The sequence below is a fragment of the Rhineura floridana genome, chromosome 6, assembly GCF_030035675.1.
Source record: "Rhineura floridana isolate rRhiFlo1 chromosome 6, rRhiFlo1.hap2, whole genome shotgun sequence".
Lineage (NCBI taxonomy): Eukaryota > Metazoa > Chordata > Lepidosauria > Squamata > Rhineuridae > Rhineura > Rhineura floridana.
Window position 1 is genome coordinate 123,371,249 of NC_084485.1, and position 12,436 is coordinate 123,383,684.

General features: G+C 45.4%; 1 protein-coding gene across 2 annotated transcripts in view; it reads right to left on the reverse strand.

Annotated features, from left to right (window-relative positions):
* SNX7 (sorting nexin 7) overlaps window positions 1–12,436 on the reverse strand; it is a 72,818-nt gene that overhangs the window by 60,118 nt on the left and 264 nt on the right. The window contains exon 2 of one of the 2 annotated variants that reach the window (XM_061633706.1): window positions 12,006–12,191. The exons of the other annotated variant lie outside the window; for it this stretch is intronic. The gene's annotated coding sequence lies outside the window, so the exon portion shown is untranslated. The remainder of the gene's footprint in view (window positions 1–12,005; window positions 12,192–12,436) is intronic. 2 annotated transcript variants of the gene reach the window in all.

The following is a 12,436-nucleotide window of genomic DNA, read 5'->3' on the forward strand; positions in this document are numbered from 1 at the left end:
GACAGAGTCGGAACATTTCTACCGACTCCAACTCCACCCAAAATTGCTTCCAACTCCGACTCCACAGCCCTGACCACCAGTTTGATGTTTTCCTTTTGTCATTCAGATCCCATTAGTCCTTTGTACCATTCTCTTCACCAGCTTTTTCCTGCTTCTCATCTTTACTAGTATGTTTCTTGCGCTGTTTCAAATATTTCCATGGACTGCCTTCAAGTCAATCCTGACTTATGGCTACCCTATGAATAGTGTTTTCATGCTAAACTGTATTCAGAGGGGGTTTACCATTGCCTCCCTCTGAGGCTAGTCCTCCCCAGCTTGCCACAACTGCCAGCTGGGGGGCAACTGGGACTATGCAGCTTGCCCACAGCTGCCCAGGTGGCAGGGCACGTAACCCCTGAGCCACGCACTGTGGGGGTGATCTTTAGCTGGCCCTTGACACCCAGGAGACACGAGCGGGGATTTGAACTCACAGACTCTGGCCTCCCAGCCAGGCTCTCCTCCCCACTGTGCTATTTCCATGGTCTTGCTTATCTATTTTATGTATTTTTTAATTCGATTCGTTAGTTGCTTGTCACCTGAATGTCTCCAGCTGCCTGACAACACTATTAAAAACACAAATAAATATTTTCATACCATAAAACAAAACAAAAACCAACACCCATAACATAATGATCTAGATCCATCTCTTCTTTCTCTGTCTGCTCCTGTATGGTCCCTTTAGAGTGAAGCTTTCGATCTTCTAGTACACTTAACAGTACCCTCTCAATTCAACACTTGTTTTCATTTTTCCTTGTAGCTCGCTACTGCTGGAATTCCCATCCAACTGATATTCAGCTCTCCCTCTGTTATTACATTCATAGATCTCCTCACATTCACCTTGGAAACTGTCCTATATATACTGAAAATGTGTTTTCAGCTGTTTTCAATTTTTCCAATATTTTAAATTATGTTCTGTTATTTATGATTATGTGTGGCTGCTCTGGACTCCTTCAGAAGGAAAGGCAGCATTAAAAACAAAGAGATAACAATAAATTATCTGTTCACCCTGGAATTTTCCTACTGACTCTCATTCTCTTTTATTAGCCTCTTTTCCTGTCCCCCCACCCCCGCAATGTGTCTTTAACTTTAGACTGTAAGCCTGAAGGCAGGTCTGTTTAATTTTAATTTTTGTACTGCCCGTAGTGATTCAATTAATAATTACTTAAAATGATTTCTCTCACTAGTCATTTGCAGCAGTTTATAAAACCCATTAGTACACATGCATTTTCTGCTAACACACAAAGGAGGGGGGGGAACTGAACAGAACCTTAATTTTATTATTGGCTCAACTCTAATAATACTTAGCATGCAGACAGCACATTTGGGGCACAATCCTATGATCCCTAGGATGCTGTCCCACGGGCCATAGGATTTTGTGGGCAGAGAGGGAAGGCCACCCTCAGAAGCCCCCTTCCAGCCACATTGAGAAGGACCACCAACACTCTCCCTGTGCCATCAGTGATCCAATGGTGGAAAGCGCAAAATGGGGGGTTCTGAGTGTCAGGGTGGCTTCAAATCTGCAGGATGTGAAGACCTCCTGTTCCCTGAGACACTCCAGGACGGGGAGGTGGGGTACACCAACCATGGAGCTGGCATATGTCTTTTCCTTCCAACCAGCCTCCCCCACCTTCCACCCTGACTGATGTAAAACTAGGAGGGGTTGGGATTTGGCAGTTCTGCTGCCCCGGATTCTTCCTCAACCACCCTCATTCAACTGCTCTGCCTGAGTGTTTTAAGAGTGAACCCCTACGCCCATCTACCCAGAGGTAGGCTGCAGTGGGTTCCATGGGACATGAACTCCCAACCATATTCCTCTTACAGACCTGCAATTCCCAGAATTCCTTGGAAGAAGGACCAACTGTTAAAGCGACTGTAGCTCTGTGAGGAGAATAGGGATCTCCTAGAATCTCTCAGCACCCTTCACAAACTACACTTCCCAGGATTCTTTGGGGGAAACCATGACTGTTTAAAGTGGAATAATAGTGAAATAAATGGACAGTGCGAATGCGGCCCTGAAGAACTTCACAACTGTTACCATAATACTCCTTACAGCATGCCTTTAATATATGAGTTTGATATTCTCATAGCCTGAAGATAGGTGACTGAGCCTGAGAGAATCTAGCATGCCTAAACCCAGTCAGGGAGTTATGGCAGAGGTGCAAATTGAACTGGGAATGCTTCAGCTCACATTCCATATACCCTCAGCCACTCAGCTACACTAAGTCTGCAGGTAGAAAAGGGTTAAGTTGTTCTCAGGTGCCAGTCAGCTTTTAAAGCAGATGTCTGACACAGATAAACTATAAAAGTAGCCTGTTCCAGAATAGTTTTTAACCTTTTAAAACATACTAGCCACAGTTCTATATATGGCATACAAACATCCTGGGCTTCTAATGCCAATCTGGAATGATGACAAAGGCTGATAGCCTTCACGATGATATTCTAAGACACCGCCGAAGCGTTCTATGCTCCAGGGGCACCATTAAGCCACACAACCAGATATTTCCTAATAATACATGTACTTCATGTTTATGTTTTGAGTAATAATCCGGATTATTAAACTTGACAGTTTTAAGATTCTCATTTTTCACCATTTAGAGAGCTGTTTTATTTCCATTGTTCAAGGTGCAAAAAATGATATATGAAGTCAATTTACTTCCAGGTACTCGTGCACTAGAAAAATAATGTTTTGGTTAGGCAGCAAACTTTGCAGACGATTCCATTGAGGGGACATGGAAACAAGGGAATTTCCTTCATATTAATATTGATCTTGTAGGAAATCTTCTATTAATGTTAATAAAAACTGTTTTTGCAAAAATACTGATCTGGAAACAAAGAGAAGTGGCTGCTTCCCTTGCGATAAAAGGTTGCAAATACCTCAAAATATTATTTCAACACAAAAATGTAGCTAAAAATCTTGGAAGTTAGTGAAGACAGCCAACAGCTCCCATCAGTCCCAGCCAGCATGGCCAGTGGTTAGTACTAAAGGAGTTCTTGTTTCACATCAACCCACCTTTCCATATTATACACTTATATGAGTCCACCCACGATCCTGAAATCCCACTTGACAGAAATTGTTTTGCTTGGAAGAACCCTCGAAATAACACATTCAAGTATTAAAACATTGCCTTACAGTGTTTACCCCATCACCAACAAAAGAAGATCCTGTACACAGAGCAGAAGCAGAAATATTATTTCTCCATTAGCCAGATTTATTTTTAAACATTAGGAGAAGTGTACAATTCATAAATGATTCATTAATGCCTCTTAGGCTTCTATTCACCAGCAAATCTAGCAGTCAAATCTAAGATGCTGACATTTGGATTTTTCACTCCATAAATTTCTGTCATAAACAGATCTGTGAACACGGATTTTCAAGAATGAAAAATGTGTGTTGTCTCCTACGGCTGCTTGGTGAATGCTCTTCTGCTTAATTTTTAGGAAGACAGCAGGGCTGAATGTGTTTCATTTCAAACAGCTGGTTTTGAAGGTGTATTGCAGTAGCTTGGAATAGTTGTACCTCAGAGATTGATCATGGAAGTAACAGAATTTTTGTATGTTCCAAGGTGCCACCTTCTCACCACCAAATTCTCTCACAGCACAACAGGCTTCCATTCTGCCCATTTGATTTGATTGGTCAGTATACAAATTTCCTGCCTCAGGATAGCCCTCAGTCGTAAATATTCTACCTACCATTTCAAATTCCTTCTGCCACATGGTTCTGTTTTTGCTCCTTTCCCAGCTGGTCAGTCCTGCCAGACCCTAATTTCCAGGCTTCCACAATTATCTCACTATTTCCTATTCTTCTGCCTTGAGCCACCAACTGACAAAAGGGGTTAACATGATCCACACCCACACATGCTGAAAGAATGTGCAAGGGGAGTCACATGGCCTAACCCTACCGCACACCAATGTGCCTGGTTGCCACACACCCATGCCATCCACACGTTTGGGGCACGTCAGAAGGGGTTTAGGCATGTACCAATGTGTGTACATAGAACTCTTCCACACAAGGAGAACTTTGACCCAGTCTGGGTTCCACCTCGGCATGGCCACAGGGTGTGTGGCTGATGGGGGGGGGTCTAGCCTGGAGGGCCCCAGCATCCTTCCCACATGTTCTTCTAAGGCATGCAGGGTTGTTATGTGAACCCTTTAATGACGTCCCCTTGGTCTACTTGATCATGGTAGTCTTCAAATCCTAACCTCCAATAGCCTACCTACTCACTACGTTTTTCTAGAGATGTTGCATCCCTCCAAGATCTGAATTTTATTAATTGGGAGATGGCTTTCTAGTGGGCATGATTGGGCTTTGGAACCCTCTCCGTAAGGAGGCCCATCTCACTCCCTTTCTGACAATCAACTGACGATATAAAAAACCTTCTCGTCTAACAGGCATTTGCTCTGCCTATTTTTTAAATGTTCTATGCTTCCAGTACTTGATTCACATCTGCCTATTGTTTAATCATATATTTCTTAGTGTTTTACATTTTATGTATATATACTCTGTTCTAGTTCGTTTGTATGCCAGCTTGATTTCTTCTTTTAATGGAAAGGATGGATAGAAATATTTTAATATATAAATAATAATAAAATAGTAGAAGTTACAGGCTGGCCTGATTTGACCCAGACTAGTACCACAGGCAAGGATTGTGACATTTTGATGAAAGAAACAGATGCAAATGCACATGCTGCTGTTTAATAAACTTGAGAAATACAGAATGACTATTAGTCACTAATTTCTTTGGAGTGAAATGTCTCATGATTAATTTACCACCATGCATTTCAGCAAGAATTTACAGTTTCACATTCAATACTTCCCATGAGCCCTTCAAATCAAACTCTGAGCTAAAAAACAAAAAAAATCTGTGCTTGAGAATAAATAACAGCAGTATTTAGCCTTTATATAGTGCTTTGTTAATAAGGGGATGGGGAACCTTCTGCCCACGGACCAAATTTGTCCTGCCAGGCATCCCTATTTACCCTGTGAGTCCATTTCGGCCAAGTTGCACCCACATGCCCTGCACCTGATGTCATGTATGACAACCAGCTAATTGTCTGGCACTTGGGAAGCACTGGGCAAAGGGAAGTACTGAGCACAGAGCTTGCAAAGTGGTTTGAATGGTGCTCCCCAAATGCCTAACAACCAGTTGACCTGTCAGGCATTTGGGAAGCACTGTGCAAAGCGCTGCACTTTGACAGGTGCCAATCACCTGACATCATTATAACATCAGATGATGGACTGGTGGGTGGCCCTGCCCAACTCTCAATGTTGGCCCATGGGGGTGGGGGTAGATAAAGATCTGGCCTGCTGGGCCAAAAATATTCACCATCTCTGCCTTAAAACAACCATGTGAGGTAGGCCAGCTTAGAGTATCACTATATTACAGATGTAGACAGGCTGAGGTACAAATTACACATGATATATTTCCAAGATTCTTTTTCCTGCCTGTATTATTTCAAGAAAAGGGGACTGTAACATGGACCTGTCGGGTGGCGGATAAAGGGGAACAGAGGGAGGTAAACCCCTATTCCCATCACAGAGCTACAATCTCCAGAGAGATTTATCAATCAATCCCTTTTCCCAGGGAACTCTGGGAATTGTAGCTCTCTGAAGAGGAAGAGGGGTCTCCTGGCAACCCTCAGCACCCTTCACAAACTACTCTTCCCAGGATCCTGGGGGAAACCATGACTCTTTAAAGTGGTATGATACTGCATTAAATGTATAGTGTAGATGGAGCCATATACTCATCTAGAATACAAAATATCGATATGGCAGGGCTTCCTAGACACACATTTTTCTTTATTTATCAATATTTGTATTGTCCCTTCCTCCAATGAGCTCAGGATAGAATACACAGCCCTAACCTCACTGCAACCCTGTGAGGTGGGTTAACCTAAGGTAACGACTGGCCCAAGGCCACCCACCAGACTTCATGGTTGAGCAGGAATTTAAGACCATGTTCTTAAGGCCCAAGTCCAACGTAATCTAATTCCATTGTGAGTATGAGCATAGATTTTCCTATATAAAAGTCCTTTAAATCTGAGTTCTGCTGTGCATTAAGGAAGGATCAGAAACTAACCCCTGCACTTCCATTTTATTAATAGCTCTCTGAAATCTGAAGACCAAAGATAGACAAGAATGGCAAGATGCAGATAGGACAACCCTTCAGTTCCATACTGGGCTCCTCCAAATGATCTATTTACTGAGCATTCATCCTGATTTGCTTGCACAAAGTTTGTACGGAGGTTACATTGTATCTGGTCTTTACAGAGCATCCATTCTGATTGTTTTGCAGGGAAGCTATACACAATCAGCATTCATTCTGGTTTGCTTGCAGGGTGTTTATATGACTTCCCACTAATCATTCACTCTACACTTATCAATGCATTTCCCCATAACTTTGCTAACCACAAAAAGCCTGTTGCACTAGGGCGAGAAAGCACTTTAATCCACTTCACTTGCACAAACCTACATTTCCCGGTATGTGCTTGAATCGCTCCCTGGCAGCCTGAAGGTGCCCACTTTCCTTTCTCTGATGCAACTAGAAGGCATATCATCTGCTTTCCAACAGCAAGCCCAATGGAGATGTCTTAAGCTTAAAACACTTTGAAGCTATTATAATGCCAGGCATCATCATCAATACATAGTTAACAACAACTTGTGGGACAAGCACCAAAACAGAGGTCAGGGTGTGGTGTGGAACCCTAGTGCTTCAGTGGAGTTAGGAAATTCTCACATTAGACCTCCTACTCTTCCAAAATGATAGGGGAACCTTCCTCCTCTTAAGAGATAAGGAGGGGGTATGTGTGTGTGGAGCAGGGTTACACACAGGATGCATTTAGACTGTGGAATATCGCCCGACTTGCCTGAACCGCAGCCACAACACAGAATACCTACAACGTATAGTTCATTACAGGGCATTGTGGAAAGTTTGTTCAGCACCATAGTTCACTGAGTTTCCAAATTAAGTGGTTTCCCTTAATTTGAAAATCACCGAATTTTGAAAGCATCAACTGTGACAGACCCTTACAGTATCTAGGGGATATTTTTCTACACCAGTGAAATGTATGCTTTGGCGGGCAACCTAAACGTTTGGGCTAAATGCCTTTACATTTGTCCCTGCTTTTTCTATCAAAAGTCAAACTATTTTCATACAGAAGCTACGCAAAAGTCACCCTGCCCAGGGTAAATTTCTGCATCTCTGCCACCTACCTGGAGTTCAAGTGTGTGACGGCTCCCACATGGGCAGTAGTGCCTGCACATACTAATTCCCAGAGCTGGTCTCTCCCTATCTGCCAGGAGTGGGGAGCGTCATGCCCAGGGGCCACATGTGGCCCTCCGGTCAGCTCTATCTGGCCCTTGGGCCACACCTCTCACCAGCCATGTATCGCACTCGCCTTGCATGATTTTGCCTGGCTGATATAATGTGTCTTAGTTGCTTGGATGGAAGACAGAGAGGTGTATGTGAGCGCGTATAAAAACTAGCCTACTATACAAAAGTAAAAATGTTCATGGGTCATTCAGCCCACTTTTGCCTCTGGCCCCACCTACCAGTTGCACATGGTGCAATCAGCAGGCGAGGCCTTGTTGATGGCGTCACCACTGAGCACAGCCTGGCTGGCACTGACCCATGACAGGAGCTTTTCGGTGGTGGGTCCCCAACTGTGGGATGCCCTCCCTAGTGAGGTGCGTGTGTCTCCATTACTATTGACTTTAGGAGGAATTTAAAAACATTCCCATTTACCCAGGCATTTGACAGCTAAGGGGGAAATCCAATACATGTCTACTCAGAAGAAAGCTCCATTGGGTTCAATGGGACTTACTCCCAGGTAAGCATGTACAGTAGGGCCCCACTTTGCAGCAGCCCACTTTGCAGCGTTCCGCTAATACAGCGGCTTTCAATTAGAGTAAGGCCCTACTCATACGGCGCTTGTTCCGCTTTTACACCGTTTTTCGGGCGTCGGGTACCATTCTATTGAATGAGTTCCGCTTTTCGGCGGGTTTCGCTTTTAGGCGGGGGTCTGGAACGTAACCCGCCATATGAGTGAGGCCCTACTGTATTAGATTACAGCCTAAAGTTGACTGTTCCTGGCAACTCAAAGATCACTGATGAAAGAATGTTTTTAAATGCATTTTAGAATATTTTACCTGTGTTTTAAAATGTTGTAACTATATTTGTGTTTCGGAATGTTTTTCAGATGTTTTCTTTTTCTTGTTAAATTATTTTGTTTATGTTTGCTGCTCTATGCTCCTTTGGGAGGAAGGACGGGATATACATTCAAATAATGAGGAGGAGGCGGAGGAAGGCTGACCACATGGCCCTCGGTCTGAAAAAGATGCCACATATGCTATACTGAGTGGCTGCTCCAGAGCTTGGGTAGCGTCAGCTCCATGAACTCCTTGAAAGGAGAGGTTAGGGCAGAGAGTCACACATTAAGGCAGTGGACGAACAAACTGGTTTGTATTTGACATTCAAGGTAGCTGCAGTATGAAGCCCCCTGTGCTGATTTCTGCAAGCCAAAAGGCCGCAGCACACAAAGTAGGTGGCATTCCTCCTCCACAGAAAATGCAGCACACTCCTCTCAGCTGAATACTGGTGAGTCATTGGTGCTAATGCACCAAAGCACCCCAAGCGAGGTTCCTGTATCGACATGCTTTAAACTCACAGCTGGCAAGGGGTGGATTTGTGTAAGCAACAGAGGTGGAGACTAGCGTGCCCTGATGCCTGATCCTTCTCCTTTTTTTGGCACAATGTGCTTTTCTGCAAATTACTGATGACAGAAGCCAACTCACCAAATGACCACCTGTTGGGCCACCGTTCCAAATAATGCCCATTGTGATATCTTTCTTTAGCCCTGGCCAACCTCCTCATAACATGCTACAAGATGGAGGAGAACTGCCAATGCATGTAAAATGTGGCTTCATTTCACACTTCATGTGGGGCTTACAATAGTCATTTCTGTACCCAAGAGAGAGGAGTTGTTTTCTGCAGTTCTCTGTCCTACCCAGGAAGGACTGCACAACTATCTGGGCCCGTTCAGCTTCAGCTGCCGTGAGCACACTAACAGCAATGAGAGGAAGAAGAGACTAATGGTCCTCTTACACTGGTGCCTGCTGACCAATGTGTATGCCAACCAGCAGCATAAAAATGCTCTTGATGCATCACAGACTAGAAAAGAAGAGTCAGGAGGCTCAAGTAATGTGGGATGAGGGAATAAAATATTCCTATTTCATGCTTGGGCCTATGGTTTTATTGCTTTAAACACCATATTACTTTTGGTGCATTGATTGTTCTACAACCCATTTCTATGGTGAAAAGGAAATGGCAAATGTTATTTATACTGCTACTACTAGAACTAGAACTACTAGTACTACTACTACTAATACTACTACTAATAATAATAATGGGATATTTGGCCCAGAAACACTTAGCTTAGACCTCCTCAAATTCACTGGCAATGGCTCTCTTACTCAGTGCAACTTGTCCTCTGGCCGAGGCAGGGGAGAACAAGGGTATGTTACATCACACTGGGCCCTGCAGCAGGCAGAAGCCACACCAAGACACTTCTCTGCACAGCATGAAAGAAACTCTCTCCCAAACTGCAGGCGGAAAGGAAGGCAGGTGTTTCAAGATGTCACACTTATCTCTGGAGCAGGCAGGAGCAGCACGAGAGACTTGTAACAGCTTTTGCTTGCACCAAAGCCCAGTGCATGATGATGATGCATCTTTCCCATGCCCCAAGTTTCTGGCTGCAAAGCAGACTATGAAGCCACCAGTGGTGACCACATATTACAGCTGGCTAGTGAACCAAGACAAAATTTGTGGATCCCTCCTATAAAACTGAGCCAGTGTGGTGTAGTGGTTATTGTTGGACTGCGACCTCAGAGACCAGGTTTCAAATCCCCACTCAGCCATGAAGCTTGCTGGGTGACCTTGGACCAGTCACAATCTCTCAACCTAACCTACCTCACCGGATTGTTGTGGGGATAAAACAAAGAGGAAAAAGAACTATGTACACCACCTTGAGCAACTTGGAGGAAAGGTGGGATATAAGTGCAATTAAAAAATGGAAATGGATTGCCTTCAAATCGATCCCGACTTATGGCGACCCTATGAATAGAGTTTTCATGGTAAGCGGTATTCAGAGGGGGTTTACCATTGCCTCTCTCTGAGGCTAGTCCTCCCCAGCTGGCTACGGCCTGCTCAGCTTGCCACAGCTCCACAAGCCAGCCCCTTCCTTGTCTGCAACTGCCAGCTGAGGGGCAACTGGGCTCATTGGGACTACGCAGCTTGCCCACGGCTGCACAGGTGGCAGGGCACGTAACCCATGAGCCACACACTGTGAGGATGATCTTTAGCTGGCCCTTGACACCCAGGAGACACAAGCGGGAACTTGAACTCACAGACTCTGGACTCCCAAGCCAGGCTCTCCTCCCCACTGTGCTATACCAGCTGTCAAGTGCAATAAAATGAATAAATAAAACGTTTAGAGCACTGGAGAATGATGGACAGGAAACAGGAAGCGGTGGCTCTGGATCCCTATAAAAGCTCACAATGCTTACTCACTGGCCTCGGGTATGTCACCATCTCTCAGCTTAACCTGCCTCAGGATAAAAATGAATAACACAATTTATCCCACATTTGGCTTCTAGGAATGACTATGAGATATTAGGTGCATAAGGGAAGATTGTTTGAAAGTATCACCTAAATTAGGGATGTTGCCCAATGCGTCTCCACAGCCTCCTCGTATGTTTATCAGGTACGGAGACAAAACATGATGGTCCTGATCCATGTGATGAGCATTACCGGTGGTTACAGCAAGGAGAAAACCAGACACCATAAGAAGTCTGTTTCCCACACCATTGTCATGGCAAATGTAAAGCATCCTTCAGGGCCCCTCCAGAATGGTGTTTTTGTGTGTGAGTGTATTATGCAACATATCATTGACACAATAAAAGTGCATTCCTGGTGGATTTATGCTAGGCCGTCCACACATCATTCTGATATATTACTTGATCTGTGATGCTTTCCCAATATTTTCACATTATTGCCATTTGGAGGGCTACTCTTGCACTACAGCACAACAAAAGTGGGACAAACAATAAAGGGGAACATTTGTGGCATGCAAAGTTACAGGGTTTCAGCAGGAAATTATGGGGTACACACCGACTGGAAATGAAGAAGTATGTCCACCTTGAAAAGCTTGCAGGCACAAACAGGATTGAAAGCACGATTGTGTGTAACTGCCCCAATATCACCATGACCACAAGCTGTCAAGAATGAACGACACAAAGGATATCTGGAGGGGGGACCCTTAGTCTTGAGAGACGTGAATGGGGAGTTAACATCTCACCACTTTCCTGGTCTGCAGTGGCTGAGCAGACATATGGATTGTAACCAGGACAAAATGAAAAAGGAAGAAAAGGTTGCCCAGAGATTGTTTTGGTCCAAATCTACTCAGAGTACTGTGAAATTAGAAGGCCCCTACAACAGAGCTGGGGAGCCTGTGGCTCTCCCCATGTTGCTGGGGTCCAGCTCCCACCAGCCCCAGCTAACATGGCCAATGGTCAGAGAGGATGGGTGCTGCTGTAGTCCAGGAGAAGCTGGAGGGCCACAGCTCCTCCATCGCTGCTCCACACCAAGAGGGAACCTGCAGCAGAGCCAGCCTCCAATGTCCTAATTGCTGCATTGAAAACACTGGCTGGGTCCAGCATCCAGGGTGCTCTCACGGCTGGCTGGTTAGGGAAGTGATGGATGCCGCGATGTTAGCCAGAATTCCTATCTATCCCGTCGTTCCTTGTGCTTTTTGACACGTCCCCGCCCCCCGAAACCAGTGGGCTCTCCGAACTGAGAAAAAGAGCGACCTATTTTGGTTTTAAGTCAGAAATGTGTACGCGCCACCGCTGTCTTCCGGCCTCTTTCTCGCCTTCCTTTCAAGGAGGCTGATCTCAGGGCGCGGATGCCAACCTTTCCTGCTGATGCAGGCGGATCTTCCAAAGTGCTCTGCAAAACTTCTCTAACCCAGGCGGGCGTCTCCCCTTTCACCCAAAAGGCGGGCAGGAGGCGGACGGGGCCGCTCAGCAATTACAGGACACGGATCCCTCGCCCGGGCAGGTCACCTCCCCTTTTTGTCCCTGTCATATCATCAGGATCCTGGCAAAAAAAAAGGAAAGTGAACTTATCCCACTCTGCACACACCCCGCCGGCCAGCTCGAGAGCAAAGGGCGGCGGGACAAGGGGCGGGAGGAGCGAGCAGAGCGACTTGCATGTGTCTGGCGATGGGGGGGGAGAGAAAGAGGCGCCCTGTGGGAGGGGTTCTGTACTCCCCCCCCCAGCACCTCAACAGGATAGCCGAGGGCTGCCAGGCTCCCCGGGAACCACGGGGAGAGGGATTCCCA